Genomic DNA, 12,946 nt, shown 5'->3' with positions numbered 1-12,946 from the left:
GTCTGTCTGTCTGTCTGTCTGTCTGTCTGTCTGTCTGTCTGTCTGTCTGTCTGTCTGTCTGTCTGTCTGTCTGTCTGTCTGTCTGTCTGTCTGTCTGTCTGTCTGTCTGTCTGTCTGTCTGTCTGTCTGTCTGTCTGTCTGTCTGTCTGTCTGTCTGTCTGTCTGTCTGTCTGTCTGTCTGTCTGTCTGTCTGTCTGTCTGTCTGTCTGTCTGTCTGTCTGTCTGTCTGTCTGTCTGTCTGTCTGTCTGTCTGTCTGTCTGTCTGTCTGTCTGTCTGTCTGTCTGTCTGTCTGTCTGTCTGTCTGTCTGTCTGTCTGTCTGTCTGTCTGTCTGTCTGTCTGTCTGTCTGTCTGTCTGTCTGTCTGTCTGTCTGTCTGTCTGTCTGTCTGTCTGTCTGTCTGTCTGTCTGTCTGTCTGTCTGTCTGTCTGTCTGTCTGTCTGTCTGTCTGTCTGTCTGTCTGTCTGTCTGTCTGTCTGTCTGTCTGTCTGTCTGTCTGTCTGTCTGTCTGTCTGTCTGTCTGTCTGTCTGTCTGTCTGTCTGTCTGTCTGTCTGTCTGTCTGTCTGTCTGTCTGTCTGTCTGTCTGTCTGTCTGTCTGTCTGTCTGTCTGTCTGTCTGTCTGTCTGTCTGTCTGTCTGTCTGTCTGTCTGTCTGTCTGTCTGTCTGTCTGTCTGTCTGTCTGTCTGTCTGTCTGTCTGTCTGTCTGTCTGTCTGTCTGTCTGTCTGTCTGTCTGTCTGTCTGTCTGTCTGTCTGTCTGTCTGTCTGTCTGTCTGTCTGTCTGTCTGTCTGTCTGTCTGTCTGTCTGTCTGTCTGTCTGTCTGTCTGTCTGTCTGTCTGTCTGTCTGTCTGTCTGTCTGTCTGTCTGTCTGTCTGTCTGTCTGTCTGTCTGTCTGTCTGTCTGTCTGTCTGTCTGTCTGTCTGTCTGTCTGTCTGTCTGTCTGTCTGTCTGTCTGTCTGTCTGTCTGTCTGTCTGTCTGTCTGTCTGTCTGTCTGTCTGTCTGTCTGTCTGTCTGTCTGTCTGTCTGTCTGTCTGTCTGTCTGTCTGTCTGTCTGTCTGTCTGTCTGTCTGTCTGTCTGTCTGTCTGTCTGTCTGTCTGTCTGTCTGTCTGTCTGTCTGTCTGTCTGTCTGTCTGTCTGTCTGTCTGTCTGTCTGTCTGTCTGTCTGTCTGTCTGTCTGTCTGTCTGTCTGTCTGTCTGTCTGTCTGTCTGTCTGTCTGTCTGTCTGTCTGTCTGTCTGTCTGTCTGTCTGTCTGTCTGTCTGTCTGTCTGTCTGTCTGTCTGTCTGTCTGTCTGTCTGTCTGTCTGTCTGTCTGTCTGTCTGTCTGTCTGTCTGTCTGTCTGTCTGTCTGTCTGTCTGTCTGTCTGTCTGTCTGTCTGTCTGTCTGTCTGTCTGTCTGTCTGTCTGTCTGTCTGTCTGTCTGTCTGTCTGTCTGTCTGTCTGTCTGTCTGTCTGTCTGTCTGTCTGTCTGTCTGTCTGTCTGTCTGTCTGTCTGTCTGTCTGTCTGTCTGTCTGTCTGTCTGTCTGTCTGTCTGTCTGTCTGTCTGTCTGTCTGTCTGTCTGTCTGTCTGTCTGTCTGTCTGTCTGTCTGTCTGTCTGTCTGTCTGTCTGTCTGTCTGTCTGTCTGTCTGTCTGTCTGTCTGTCTGTCTGTCTGTCTGTCTGTCTGTCTGTCTGTCTGTCTGTCTGTCTGTCTGTCTGTCTGTCTGTCTGTCTGTCTGTCTGTCTGTCTGTCTGTCTGTCTGTCTGTCTGTCTGTCTGTCTGTCTGTCTGTCTGTCTGTCTGTCTGTCTGTCTGTCTGTCTGTCTGTCTGTCTGTCTGTCTGTCTGTCTGTCTGTCTGTCTGTCTGTCTGTCTGTCTGTCTGTCTGTCTGTCTGTCTGTCTGTCTGTCTGTCTGTCTGTCTGTCTGTCTGTCTGTCTGTCTGTCTGTCTGTCTGTCTGTCTGTCTGTCTGTCTGTCTGTCTGTCTGTCTGTCTGTCTGTCTGTCTGTCTGTCTGTCTGTCTGTCTGTCTGTCTGTCTGTCTGTCTGTCTGTCTGTCTGTCTGTCTGTCTGTCTGTCTGTCTGTCTGTCTGTCTGTCTGTCTGTCTGTCTGTCTGTCTGTCTGTCTGTCTGTCTGTCTGTCTGTCTGTCTGTCTGTCTGTCTGTCTGTCTGTCTGTCTGTCTGTCTGTCTGTCTGTCTGTCTGTCTGTCTGTCTGTCTGTCTGTCTGTCTGTCTGTCTGTCTGTCTGTCTGTCTGTCTGTCTGTCTGTCTGTCTGTCTGTCTGTCTGTCTGTCTGTCTGTCTGTCTGTCTGTCTGTCTGTCTGTCTGTCTGTCTGTCTGTCTGTCTGTCTGTCTGTCTGTCTGTCTGTCTGTCTGTCTGTCTGTCTGTCTGTCTGTCTGTCTGTCTGTCTGTCTGTCTGTCTGTCTGTCTGTCTGTCTGTCTGTCTGTCTGTCTGTCTGTCTGTCTGTCTGTCTGTCTGTCTGTCTGTCTGTCTGTCTGTCTGTCTGTCTGTCTGTCTGTCTGTCTGTCTGTCTGTCTGTCTGTCTGTCTGTCTGTCTGTCTGTCTGTCTGTCTGTCTGTCTGTCTGTCTGTCTGTCTGTCTGTCTGTCTGTCTGTCTGTCTGTCTGTCTGTCTGTCTGTCTGTCTGTCTGTCTGTCTGTCTGTCTGTCTGTCTGTCTGTCTGTCTGTCTGTCTGTCTGTCTGTCTGTCTGTCTGTCTGTCTGTCTGTCTGTCTGTCTGTCTGTCTGTCTGTCTGTCTGTCTGTCTGTCTGTCTGTCTGTCTGTCTGTCTGTCTGTCTGTCTGTCTGTCTGTCTGTCTGTCTGTCTGTCTGTCTGTCTGTCTGTCTGTCTGTCTGTCTGTCTGTCTGTCTGTCTGTCTGTCTGTCTGTCTGTCTGTCTGTCTGTCTGTCTGTCTGTCTGTCTGTCTGTCTGTCTGTCTGTCTGTCTGTCTGTCTGTCTGTCTGTCTGTCTGTCTGTCTGTCTGTCTGTCTGTCTGTCTGTCTGTCTGTCTGTCTGTCTGTCTGTCTGTCTGTCTGTCTGTCTGTCTGTCTGTCTGTCTGTCTGTCTGTCTGTCTGTCTGTCTGTCTGTCTGTCTGTCTGTCTGTCTGTCTGTCTGTCTGTCTGTCTGTCTGTCTGTCTGTCTGTCTGTCTGTCTGTCTGTCTGTCTGTCTGTCTGTCTGTCTGTCTGTCTGTCTGTCTGTCTGTCTGTCTGTCTGTCTGTCTGTCTGTCTGTCTGTCTGTCTGTCTGTCTGTCTGTCTGTCTGTCTGTCTGTCTGTCTGTCTGTCTGTCTGTCTGTCTGTCTGTCTGTCTGTCTGTCTGTCTGTCTGTCTGTCTGTCTGTCTGTCTGTCTGTCTGTCTGTCTGTCTGTCTGTCTGTCTGTCTGTCTGTCTGTCTGTCTGTCTGTCTGTCTGTCTGTCTGTCTGTCTGTCTGTCTGTCTGTCTGTCTGTCTGTCTGTCTGTCTGTCTGTCTGTCTGTCTGTCTGTCTGTCTGTCTGTCTGTCTGTCTGTCTGTCTGTCTGTCTGTCTGTCTGTCTGTCTGTCTGTCTGTCTGTCTGTCTGTCTGTCTGTCTGTCTGTCTGTCTGTCTGTCTGTCTGTCTGTCTGTCTGTCTGTCTGTCTGTCTGTCTGTCTGTCTGTCTGTCTGTCTGTCTGTCTGTCTGTCTGTCTGTCTGTCTGTCTGTCTGTCTGTCTGTCTGTCTGTCTGTCTGTCTGTCTGTCTGTCTGTCTGTCTGTCTGTCTGTCTGTCTGTCTGTCTGTCTGTCTGTCTGTCTGTCTGTCTGTCTGTCTGTCTGTCTGTCTGTCTGTCTGTCTGTCTGTCTGTCTGTCTGTCTGTCTGTCTGTCTGTCTGTCTGTCTGTCTGTCTGTCTGTCTGTCTGTCTGTCTGTCTGTCTGTCTGTCTGTCTGTCTGTCTGTCTGTCTGTCTGTCTGTCTGTCTGTCTGTCTGTCTGTCTGTCTGTCTGTCTGTCTGTCTGTCTGTCTGTCTGTCTGTCTGTCTGTCTGTCTGTCTGTCTGTCTGTCTGTCTGTCTGTCTGTCTGTCTGTCTGTCTGTCTGTCTGTCTGTCTGTCTGTCTGTCTGTCTGTCTGTCTGTCTGTCTGTCTGTCTGTCTGTCTGTCTGTCTGTCTGTCTGTCTGTCTGTCTGTCTGTCTGTCTGTCTGTCTGTCTGTCTGTCTGTCTGTCTGTCTGTCTGTCTGTCTGTCTGTCTGTCTGTCTGTCTGTCTGTCTGTCTGTCTGTCTGTCTGTCTGTCTGTCTGTCTGTCTGTCTGTCTGTCTGTCTGTCTGTCTGTCTGTCTGTCTGTCTGTCTGTCTGTCTGTCTGTCTGTCTGTCTGTCTGTCTGTCTGTCTGTCTGTCTGTCTGTCTGTCTGTCTGTCTGTCTGTCTGTCTGTCTGTCTGTCTGTCTGTCTGTCTGTCTGTCTGTCTGTCTGTCTGTCTGTCTGTCTGTCTGTCTGTCTGTCTGTCTGTCTGTCTGTCTGTCTGTCTGTCTGTCTGTCTGTCTGTCTGTCTGTCTGTCTGTCTGTCTGTCTGTCTGTCTGTCTGTCTGTCTGTCTGTCTGTCTGTCTGTCTGTCTGTCTGTCTGTCTGTCTGTCTGTCTGTCTGTCTGTCTGTCTGTCTGTCTGTCTGTCTGTCTGTCTGTCTGTCTGTCTGTCTGTCTGTCTGTCTGTCTGTCTGTCTGTCTGTCTGTCTGTCTGTCTGTCTGTCTGTCTGTCTGTCTGTCTGTCTGTCTGTCTGTCTGTCTGTCTGTCTGTCTGTCTGTCTGTCTGTCTGTCTGTCTGTCTGTCTGTCTGTCTGTCTGTCTGTCTGTCTGTCTGTCTGTCTGTCTGTCTGTCTGTCTGTCTGTCTGTCTGTCTGTCTGTCTGTCTGTCTGTCTGTCTGTCTGTCTGTCTGTCTGTCTGTCTGTCTGTCTGTCTGTCTGTCTGTCTGTCTGTCTGTCTGTCTGTCTGTCTGTCTGTCTGTCTGTCTGTCTGTCTGTCTGTCTGTCTGTCTGTCTGTCTGTCTGTCTGTCTGTCTGTCTGTCTGTCTGTCTGTCTGTCTGTCTGTCTGTCTGTCTGTCTGTCTGTCTGTCTGTCTGTCTGTCTGTCTGTCTGTCTGTCTGTCTGTCTGTCTGTCTGTCTGTCTGTCTGTCTGTCTGTCTGTCTGTCTGTCTGTCTGTCTGTCTGTCTGTCTGTCTGTCTGTCTGTCTGTCTGTCTGTCTGTCTGTCTGTCTGTCTGTCTGTCTGTCTGTCTGTCTGTCTGTCTGTCTGTCTGTCTGTCTGTCTGTCTGTCTGTCTGTCTGTCTGTCTGTCTGTCTGTCTGTCTGTCTGTCTGTCTGTCTGTCTGTCTGTCTGTCTGTCTGTCTGTCTGTCTGTCTGTCTGTCTGTCTGTCTGTCTGTCTGTCTGTCTGTCTGTCTGTCTGTCTGTCTGTCTGTCTGTCTGTCTGTCTGTCTGTCTGTCTGTCTGTCTGTCTGTCTGTCTGTCTGTCTGTCTGTCTGTCTGTCTGTCTGTCTGTCTGTCTGTCTGTCTGTCTGTCTGTCTGTCTGTCTGTCTGTCTGTCTGTCTGTCTGTCTGTCTGTCTGTCTGTCTGTCTGTCTGTCTGTCTGTCTGTCTGTCTGTCTGTCTGTCTGTCTGTCTGTCTGTCTGTCTGTCTGTCTGTCTGTCTGTCTGTCTGTCTGTCTGTCTGTCTGTCTGTCTGTCTGTCTGTCTGTCTGTCTGTCTGTCTGTCTGTCTGTCTGTCTGTCTGTCTGTCTGTCTGTCTGTCTGTCTGTCTGTCTGTCTGTCTGTCTGTCTGTCTGTCTGTCTGTCTGTCTGTCTGTCTGTCTGTCTGTCTGTCTGTCTGTCTGTCTGTCTGTCTGTCTGTCTGTCTGTCTGTCTGTCTGTCTGTCTGTCTGTCTGTCTGTCTGTCTGTCTGTCTGTCTGTCTGTCTGTCTGTCTGTCTGTCTGTCTGTCTGTCTGTCTGTCTGTCTGTCTGTCTGTCTGTCTGTCTGTCTGTCTGTCTGTCTGTCTGTCTGTCTGTCTGTCTGTCTGTCTGTCTGTCTGTCTGTCTGTCTGTCTGTCTGTCTGTCTGTCTGTCTGTCTGTCTGTCTGTCTGTCTGTCTGTCTGTCTGTCTGTCTGTCTGTCTGTCTGTCTGTCTGTCTGTCTGTCTGTCTGTCTGTCTGTCTGTCTGTCTGTCTGTCTGTCTGTCTGTCTGTCTGTCTGTCTGTCTGTCTGTCTGTCTGTCTGTCTGTCTGTCTGTCTGTCTGTCTGTCTGTCTGTCTGTCTGTCTGTCTGTCTGTCTGTCTGTCTGTCTGTCTGTCTGTCTGTCTGTCTGTCTGTCTGTCTGTCTGTCTGTCTGTCTGTCTGTCTGTCTGTCTGTCTGTCTGTCTGTCTGTCTGTCTGTCTGTCTGTCTGTCTGTCTGTCTGTCTGTCTGTCTGTCTGTCTGTCTGTCTGTCTGTCTGTCTGTCTGTCTGTCTGTCTGTCTGTCTGTCTGTCTGTCTGTCTGTCTGTCTGTCTGTCTGTCTGTCTGTCTGTCTGTCTGTCTGTCTGTCTGTCTGTCTGTCTGTCTGTCTGTCTGTCTGTCTGTCTGTCTGTCTGTCTGTCTGTCTGTCTGTCTGTCTGTCTGTCTGTCTGTCTGTCTGTCTGTCTGTCTGTCTGTCTGTCTGTCTGTCTGTCTGTCTGTCTGTCTGTCTGTCTGTCTGTCTGTCTGTCTGTCTGTCTGTCTGTCTGTCTGTCTGTCTGTCTGTCTGTCTGTCTGTCTGTCTGTCTGTCTGTCTGTCTGTCTGTCTGTCTGTCTGTCTGTCTGTCTGTCTGTCTGTCTGTCTGTCTGTCTGTCTGTCTGTCTGTCTGTCTGTCTGTCTGTCTGTCTGTCTGTCTGTCTGTCTGTCTGTCTGTCTGTCTGTCTGTCTGTCTGTCTGTCTGTCTGTCTGTCTGTCTGTCTGTCTGTCTGTCTGTCTGTCTGTCTGTCTGTCTGTCTGTCTGTCTGTCTGTCTGTCTGTCTGTCTGTCTGTCTGTCTGTCTGTCTGTCTGTCTGTCTGTCTGTCTGTCTGTCTGTCTGTCTGTCTGTCTGTCTGTCTGTCTGTCTGTCTGTCTGTCTGTCTGTCTGTCTGTCTGTCTGTCTGTCTGTCTGTCTGTCTGTCTGTCTGTCTGTCTGTCTGTCTGTCTGTCTGTCTGTCTGTCTGTCTGTCTGTCTGTCTGTCTGTCTGTCTGTCTGTCTGTCTGTCTGTCTGTCTGTCTGTCTGTCTGTCTGTCTGTCTGTCTGTCTGTCTGTCTGTCTGTCTGTCTGTCTGTCTGTCTGTCTGTCTGTCTGTCTGTCTGTCTGTCTGTCTGTCTGTCTGTCTGTCTGTCTGTCTGTCTGTCTGTCTGTCTGTCTGTCTGTCTGTCTGTCTGTCTGTCTGTCTGTCTGTCTGTCTGTCTGTCTGTCTGTCTGTCTGTCTGTCTGTCTGTCTGTCTGTCTGTCTGTCTGTCTGTCTGTCTGTCTGTCTGTCTGTCTGTCTGTCTGTCTGTCTGTCTGTCTGTCTGTCTGTCTGTCTGTCTGTCTGTCTGTCTGTCTGTCTGTCTGTCTGTCTGTCTGTCTGTCTGTCTGTCTGTCTGTCTGTCTGTCTGTCTGTCTGTCTGTCTGTCTGTCTGTCTGTCTGTCTGTCTGTCTGTCTGTCTGTCTGTCTGTCTGTCTGTCTGTCTGTCTGTCTGTCTGTCTGTCTGTCTGTCTGTCTGTCTGTCTGTCTGTCTGTCTGTCTGTCTGTCTGTCTGTCTGTCTGTCTGTCTGTCTGTCTGTCTGTCTGTCTGTCTGTCTGTCTGTCTGTCTGTCTGTCTGTCTGTCTGTCTGTCTGTCTGTCTGTCTGTCTGTCTGTCTGTCTGTCTGTCTGTCTGTCTGTCTGTCTGTCTGTCTGTCTGTCTGTCTGTCTGTCTGTCTGTCTGTCTGTCTGTCTGTCTGTCTGTCTGTCTGTCTGTCTGTCTGTCTGTCTGTCTGTCTGTCTGTCTGTCTGTCTGTCTGTCTGTCTGTCTGTCTGTCTGTCTGTCTGTCTGTCTGTCTGTCTGTCTGTCTGTCTGTCTGTCTGTCTGTCTGTCTGTCTGTCTGTCTGTCTGTCTGTCTGTCTGTCTGTCTGTCTGTCTGTCTGTCTGTCTGTCTGTCTGTCTGTCTGTCTGTCTGTCTGTCTGTCTGTCTGTCTGTCTGTCTGTCTGTCTGTCTGTCTGTCTGTCTGTCTGTCTGTCTGTCTGTCTGTCTGTCTGTCTGTCTGTCTGTCTGTCTGTCTGTCTGTCTGTCTGTCTGTCTGTCTGTCTGTCTGTCTGTCTGTCTGTCTGTCTGTCTGTCTGTCTGTCTGTCTGTCTGTCTGTCTGTCTGTCTGTCTGTCTGTCTGTCTGTCTGTCTGTCTGTCTGTCTGTCTGTCTGTCTGTCTGTCTGTCTGTCTGTCTGTCTGTCTGTCTGTCTGTCTGTCTGTCTGTCTGTCTGTCTGTCTGTCTGTCTGTCTGTCTGTCTGTCTGTCTGTCTGTCTGTCTGTCTGTCTGTCTGTCTGTCTGTCTGTCTGTCTGTCTGTCTGTCTGTCTGTCTGTCTGTCTGTCTGTCTGTCTGTCTGTCTGTCTGTCTGTCTGTCTGTCTGTCTGTCTGTCTGTCTGTCTGTCTGTCTGTCTGTCTGTCTGTCTGTCTGTCTGTCTGTCTGTCTGTCTGTCTGTCTGTCTGTCTGTCTGTCTGTCTGTCTGTCTGTCTGTCTGTCTGTCTGTCTGTCTGTCTGTCTGTCTGTCTGTCTGTCTGTCTGTCTGTCTGTCTGTCTGTCTGTCTGTCTGTCTGTCTGTCTGTCTGTCTGTCTGTCTGTCTGTCTGTCTGTCTGTCTGTCTGTCTGTCTGTCTGTCTGTCTGTCTGTCTGTCTGTCTGTCTGTCTGTCTGTCTGTCTGTCTGTCTGTCTGTCTGTCTGTCTGTCTGTCTGTCTGTCTGTCTGTCTGTCTGTCTGTCTGTCTGTCTGTCTGTCTGTCTGTCTGTCTGTCTGTCTGTCTGTCTGTCTGTCTGTCTGTCTGTCTGTCTGTCTGTCTGTCTGTCTGTCTGTCTGTCTGTCTGTCTGTCTGTCTGTCTGTCTGTCTGTCTGTCTGTCTGTCTGTCTGTCTGTCTGTCTGTCTGTCTGTCTGTCTGTCTGTCTGTCTGTCTGTCTGTCTGTCTGTCTGTCTGTCTGTCTGTCTGTCTGTCTGTCTGTCTGTCTGTCTGTCTGTCTGTCTGTCTGTCTGTCTGTCTGTCTGTCTGTCTGTCTGTCTGTCTGTCTGTCTGTCTGTCTGTCTGTCTGTCTGTCTGTCTGTCTGTCTGTCTGTCTGTCTGTCTGTCTGTCTGTCTGTCTGTCTGTCTGTCTGTCTGTCTGTCTGTCTGTCTGTCTGTCTGTCTGTCTGTCTGTCTGTCTGTCTGTCTGTCTGTCTGTCTGTCTGTCTGTCTGTCTGTCTGTCTGTCTGTCTGTCTGTCTGTCTGTCTGTCTGTCTGTCTGTCTGTCTGTCTGTCTGTCTGTCTGTCTGTCTGTCTGTCTGTCTGTCTGTCTGTCTGTCTGTCTGTCTGTCTGTCTGTCTGTCTGTCTGTCTGTCTGTCTGTCTGTCTGTCTGTCTGTCTGTCTGTCTGTCTGTCTGTCTGTCTGTCTGTCTGTCTGTCTGTCTGTCTGTCTGTCTGTCTGTCTGTCTGTCTGTCTGTCTGTCTGTCTGTCTGTCTGTCTGTCTGTCTGTCTGTCTGTCTGTCTGTCTGTCTGTCTGTCTGTCTGTCTGTCTGTCTGTCTGTCTGTCTGTCTGTCTGTCTGTCTGTCTGTCTGTCTGTCTGTCTGTCTGTCTGTCTGTCTGTCTGTCTGTCTGTCTGTCTGTCTGTCTGTCTGTCTGTCTGTCTGTCTGTCTGTCTGTCTGTCTGTCTGTCTGTCTGTCTGTCTGTCTGTCTGTCTGTCTGTCTGTCTGTCTGTCTGTCTGTCTGTCTGTCTGTCTGTCTGTCTGTCTGTCTGTCTGTCTGTCTGTCTGTCTGTCTGTCTGTCTGTCTGTCTGTCTGTCTGTCTGTCTGTCTGTCTGTCTGTCTGTCTGTCTGTCTGTCTGTCTGTCTGTCTGTCTGTCTGTCTGTCTGTCTGTCTGTCTGTCTGTCTGTCTGTCTGTCTGTCTGTCTGTCTGTCTGTCTGTCTGTCTGTCTGTCTGTCTGTCTGTCTGTCTGTCTGTCTGTCTGTCTGTCTGTCTGTCTGTCTGTCTGTCTGTCTGTCTGTCTGTCTGTCTGTCTGTCTGTCTGTCTGTCTGTCTGTCTGTCTGTCTGTCTGTCTGTCTGTCTGTCTGTCTGTCTGTCTGTCTGTCTGTCTGTCTGTCTGTCTGTCTGTCTGTCTGTCTGTCTGTCTGTCTGTCTGTCTGTCTGTCTGTCTGTCTGTCTGTCTGTCTGTCTGTCTGTCTGTCTGTCTGTCTGTCTGTCTGTCTGTCTGTCTGTCTGTCTGTCTGTCTGTCTGTCTGTCTGTCTGTCTGTCTGTCTGTCTGTCTGTCTGTCTGTCTGTCTGTCTGTCTGTCTGTCTGTCTGTCTGTCTGTCTGTCTGTCTGTCTGTCTGTCTGTCTGTCTGTCTGTCTGTCTGTCTGTCTGTCTGTCTGTCTGTCTGTCTGTCTGTCTGTCTGTCTGTCTGTCTGTCTGTCTGTCTGTCTGTCTGTCTGTCTGTCTGTCTGTCTGTCTGTCTGTCTGTCTGTCTGTCTGTCTGTCTGTCTGTCTGTCTGTCTGTCTGTCTGTCTGTCTGTCTGTCTGTCTGTCTGTCTGTCTGTCTGTCTGTCTGTCTGTCTGTCTGTCTGTCTGTCTGTCTGTCTGTCTGTCTGTCTGTCTGTCTGTCTGTCTGTCTGTCTGTCTGTCTGTCTGTCTGTCTGTCTGTCTGTCTGTCTGTCTGTCTGTCTGTCTGTCTGTCTGTCTGTCTGTCTGTCTGTCTGTCTGTCTGTCTGTCTGTCTGTCTGTCTGTCTGTCTGTCTGTCTGTCTGTCTGTCTGTCTGTCTGTCTGTCTGTCTGTCTGTCTGTCTGTCTGTCTGTCTGTCTGTCTGTCTGTCTGTCTGTCTGTCTGTCTGTCTGTCTGTCTGTCTGTCTGTCTGTCTGTCTGTCTGTCTGTCTGTCTGTCTGTCTGTCTGTCTGTCTGTCTGTCTGTCTGTCTGTCTGTCTGTCTGTCTGTCTGTCTGTCTGTCTGTCTGTCTGTCTGTCTGTCTGTCTGTCTGTCTGTCTGTCTGTCTGTCTGTCTGTCTGTCTGTCTGTCTGTCTGTCTGTCTGTCTGTCTGTCTGTCTGTCTGTCTGTCTGTCTGTCTGTCTGTCTGTCTGTCTGTCTGTCTGTCTGTCTGTCTGTCTGTCTGTCTGTCTGTCTGTCTGTCTGTCTGTCTGTCTGTCTGTCTGTCTGTCTGTCTGTCTGTCTGTCTGTCTGTCTGTCTGTCTGTTGTAACGAACTGATTTTGTATGTCTGCTCGCTACGAGATTCGTGCGGCTAGCTCAGAAGATTGTGCGTTCGTCCCACCAAATTTATATGACGTGATTGCCCGTAGATCAGTGAGAAAACAAAGTGTTCAAATGGTAACAGTGGGATTTATTCTCGTGGTATTGGTACAGCGGGTGTGTGGCTATGCTGGTTTCTGTATCTCCTTGTTCTGGTTCCGCCGGCTGCTGGTGCTCCTCCTTCTGGCTTCTCGACGCGTTGACTCGTCCTCCTCTGGATCCTGGGTCTCGGGACGCTCGTAGTGGCCGCCTCTGCTTGCTTGCCGACGCGTTGCCTCGGGGTCGCTTGTTGCGCCTTAGACCCGCAGAGAATTCGGCCTTGTGGGCTTAGGGAAGCGTCACCGTTCTCAGACTAGGGTGAACAAGCCTTGCTCTCCAGGCTGACGCCTTTCGAGGCAATACTGTCCCTTGCTCTGTCCCGGACGGTCCCGCTAGGTTCTTGCTCAGTTCGCGCTGACAGTCAAGACTGCCTAGCGGTTCACTTCGCTTTACGCCTAGCGCAGACGAACGTTCCACCCGGCTTCACCCTAATGCGTGACGTCCGCGACGCGCCTGCGCTCCCCAATGAGCTCCGCGCGGCGATGGTAACGTGGCTGCCGGAAATGTCTGCTGGCGTCGCTGTCGATGTCCTCTGCGCTGTCTTCTGGCTAGTATCTCGTTGTTCTGGCGCTCGGGGAGCTGTGCGGTCGCTGCTCGGGAACTTCGCCGGTAATCGCAGGGCTCTCCAGGCTGACGCCTTTCGAAACCACAAATCGATCTACCGCTCGTCCGTCACGCCAGGTCCTGCTTGGTCGGGCAAGGTACGCTGGGTCGCAGACAACTTTCCTCCCCAAACTGACGGCTCTTCGTCGTAGGACTCTTTTGCTTGTCTCTGACAGACCCGCCGGGCGACTCGCCAGGGTGTGGTCGTGACAAAGTTAGAAAACAAACGCCTTGACTTAGCCGCGTGATGCCTTTCAGAACTCAGCCACCTGTGTCTCAATTCGGAGATTCCTGATGTCCTAATCCCAAACGTCTCGACGTGGCGATCTTGCTCCTTCTATGCTTCCCACGGCGCTGCTTCCGACGACTCGCTTGGTTGTAGCTCCCTTGTAGATTACTTTTTTGACTGATTGCTCACTTGGTACTTTGACTGATCTTGAAGGCTTGACTCCTCTTGATCGACTGATCCAGCTGCCAGCGCTCTGCGGCCTTATATAGGGCCTCCAAGCACCGTTATTCCCCTTTTGCGCACGGCCCGCTGGATCTCTCCACTTTGGGTCCAAAGTCCGTGCCTCCTGGATGACCCACTTGTCCTTTATGTACCGCTTCCAATAGATGTTCTGCCCATTGCTGCCGTTCCGCTGATTCCCGTGGCACCCGCTTGTGGCACGCCTGTGTGCCGCTCCACTGCCGAGATGTAGCACTTCCTCTCCCGGTCCAAAGTTCACGGGAGAGTCCAAAGTCCCGTGGAGTTCCGTTATCCTCTTCTGCATACGGCACTCTTGCTCTGCCCGCGAAGTCTCCATTCTCTCTCGATCTCCAGCCTTGGTCTCCAATCTCTCTCGCTCTCCTTCATTGGTCTCCAAACTCTCTCGCTCT

This window comes from Drosophila suzukii, chromosome 3 (genome assembly GCF_043229965.1).
Source record: "Drosophila suzukii chromosome 3, CBGP_Dsuzu_IsoJpt1.0, whole genome shotgun sequence".
NCBI lineage: Eukaryota > Metazoa > Arthropoda > Insecta > Diptera > Drosophilidae > Drosophila > Drosophila suzukii.
The sequence above is the reverse complement of the archived record's forward strand: the minus strand, read 5'-3'. Positions refer to the sequence as shown.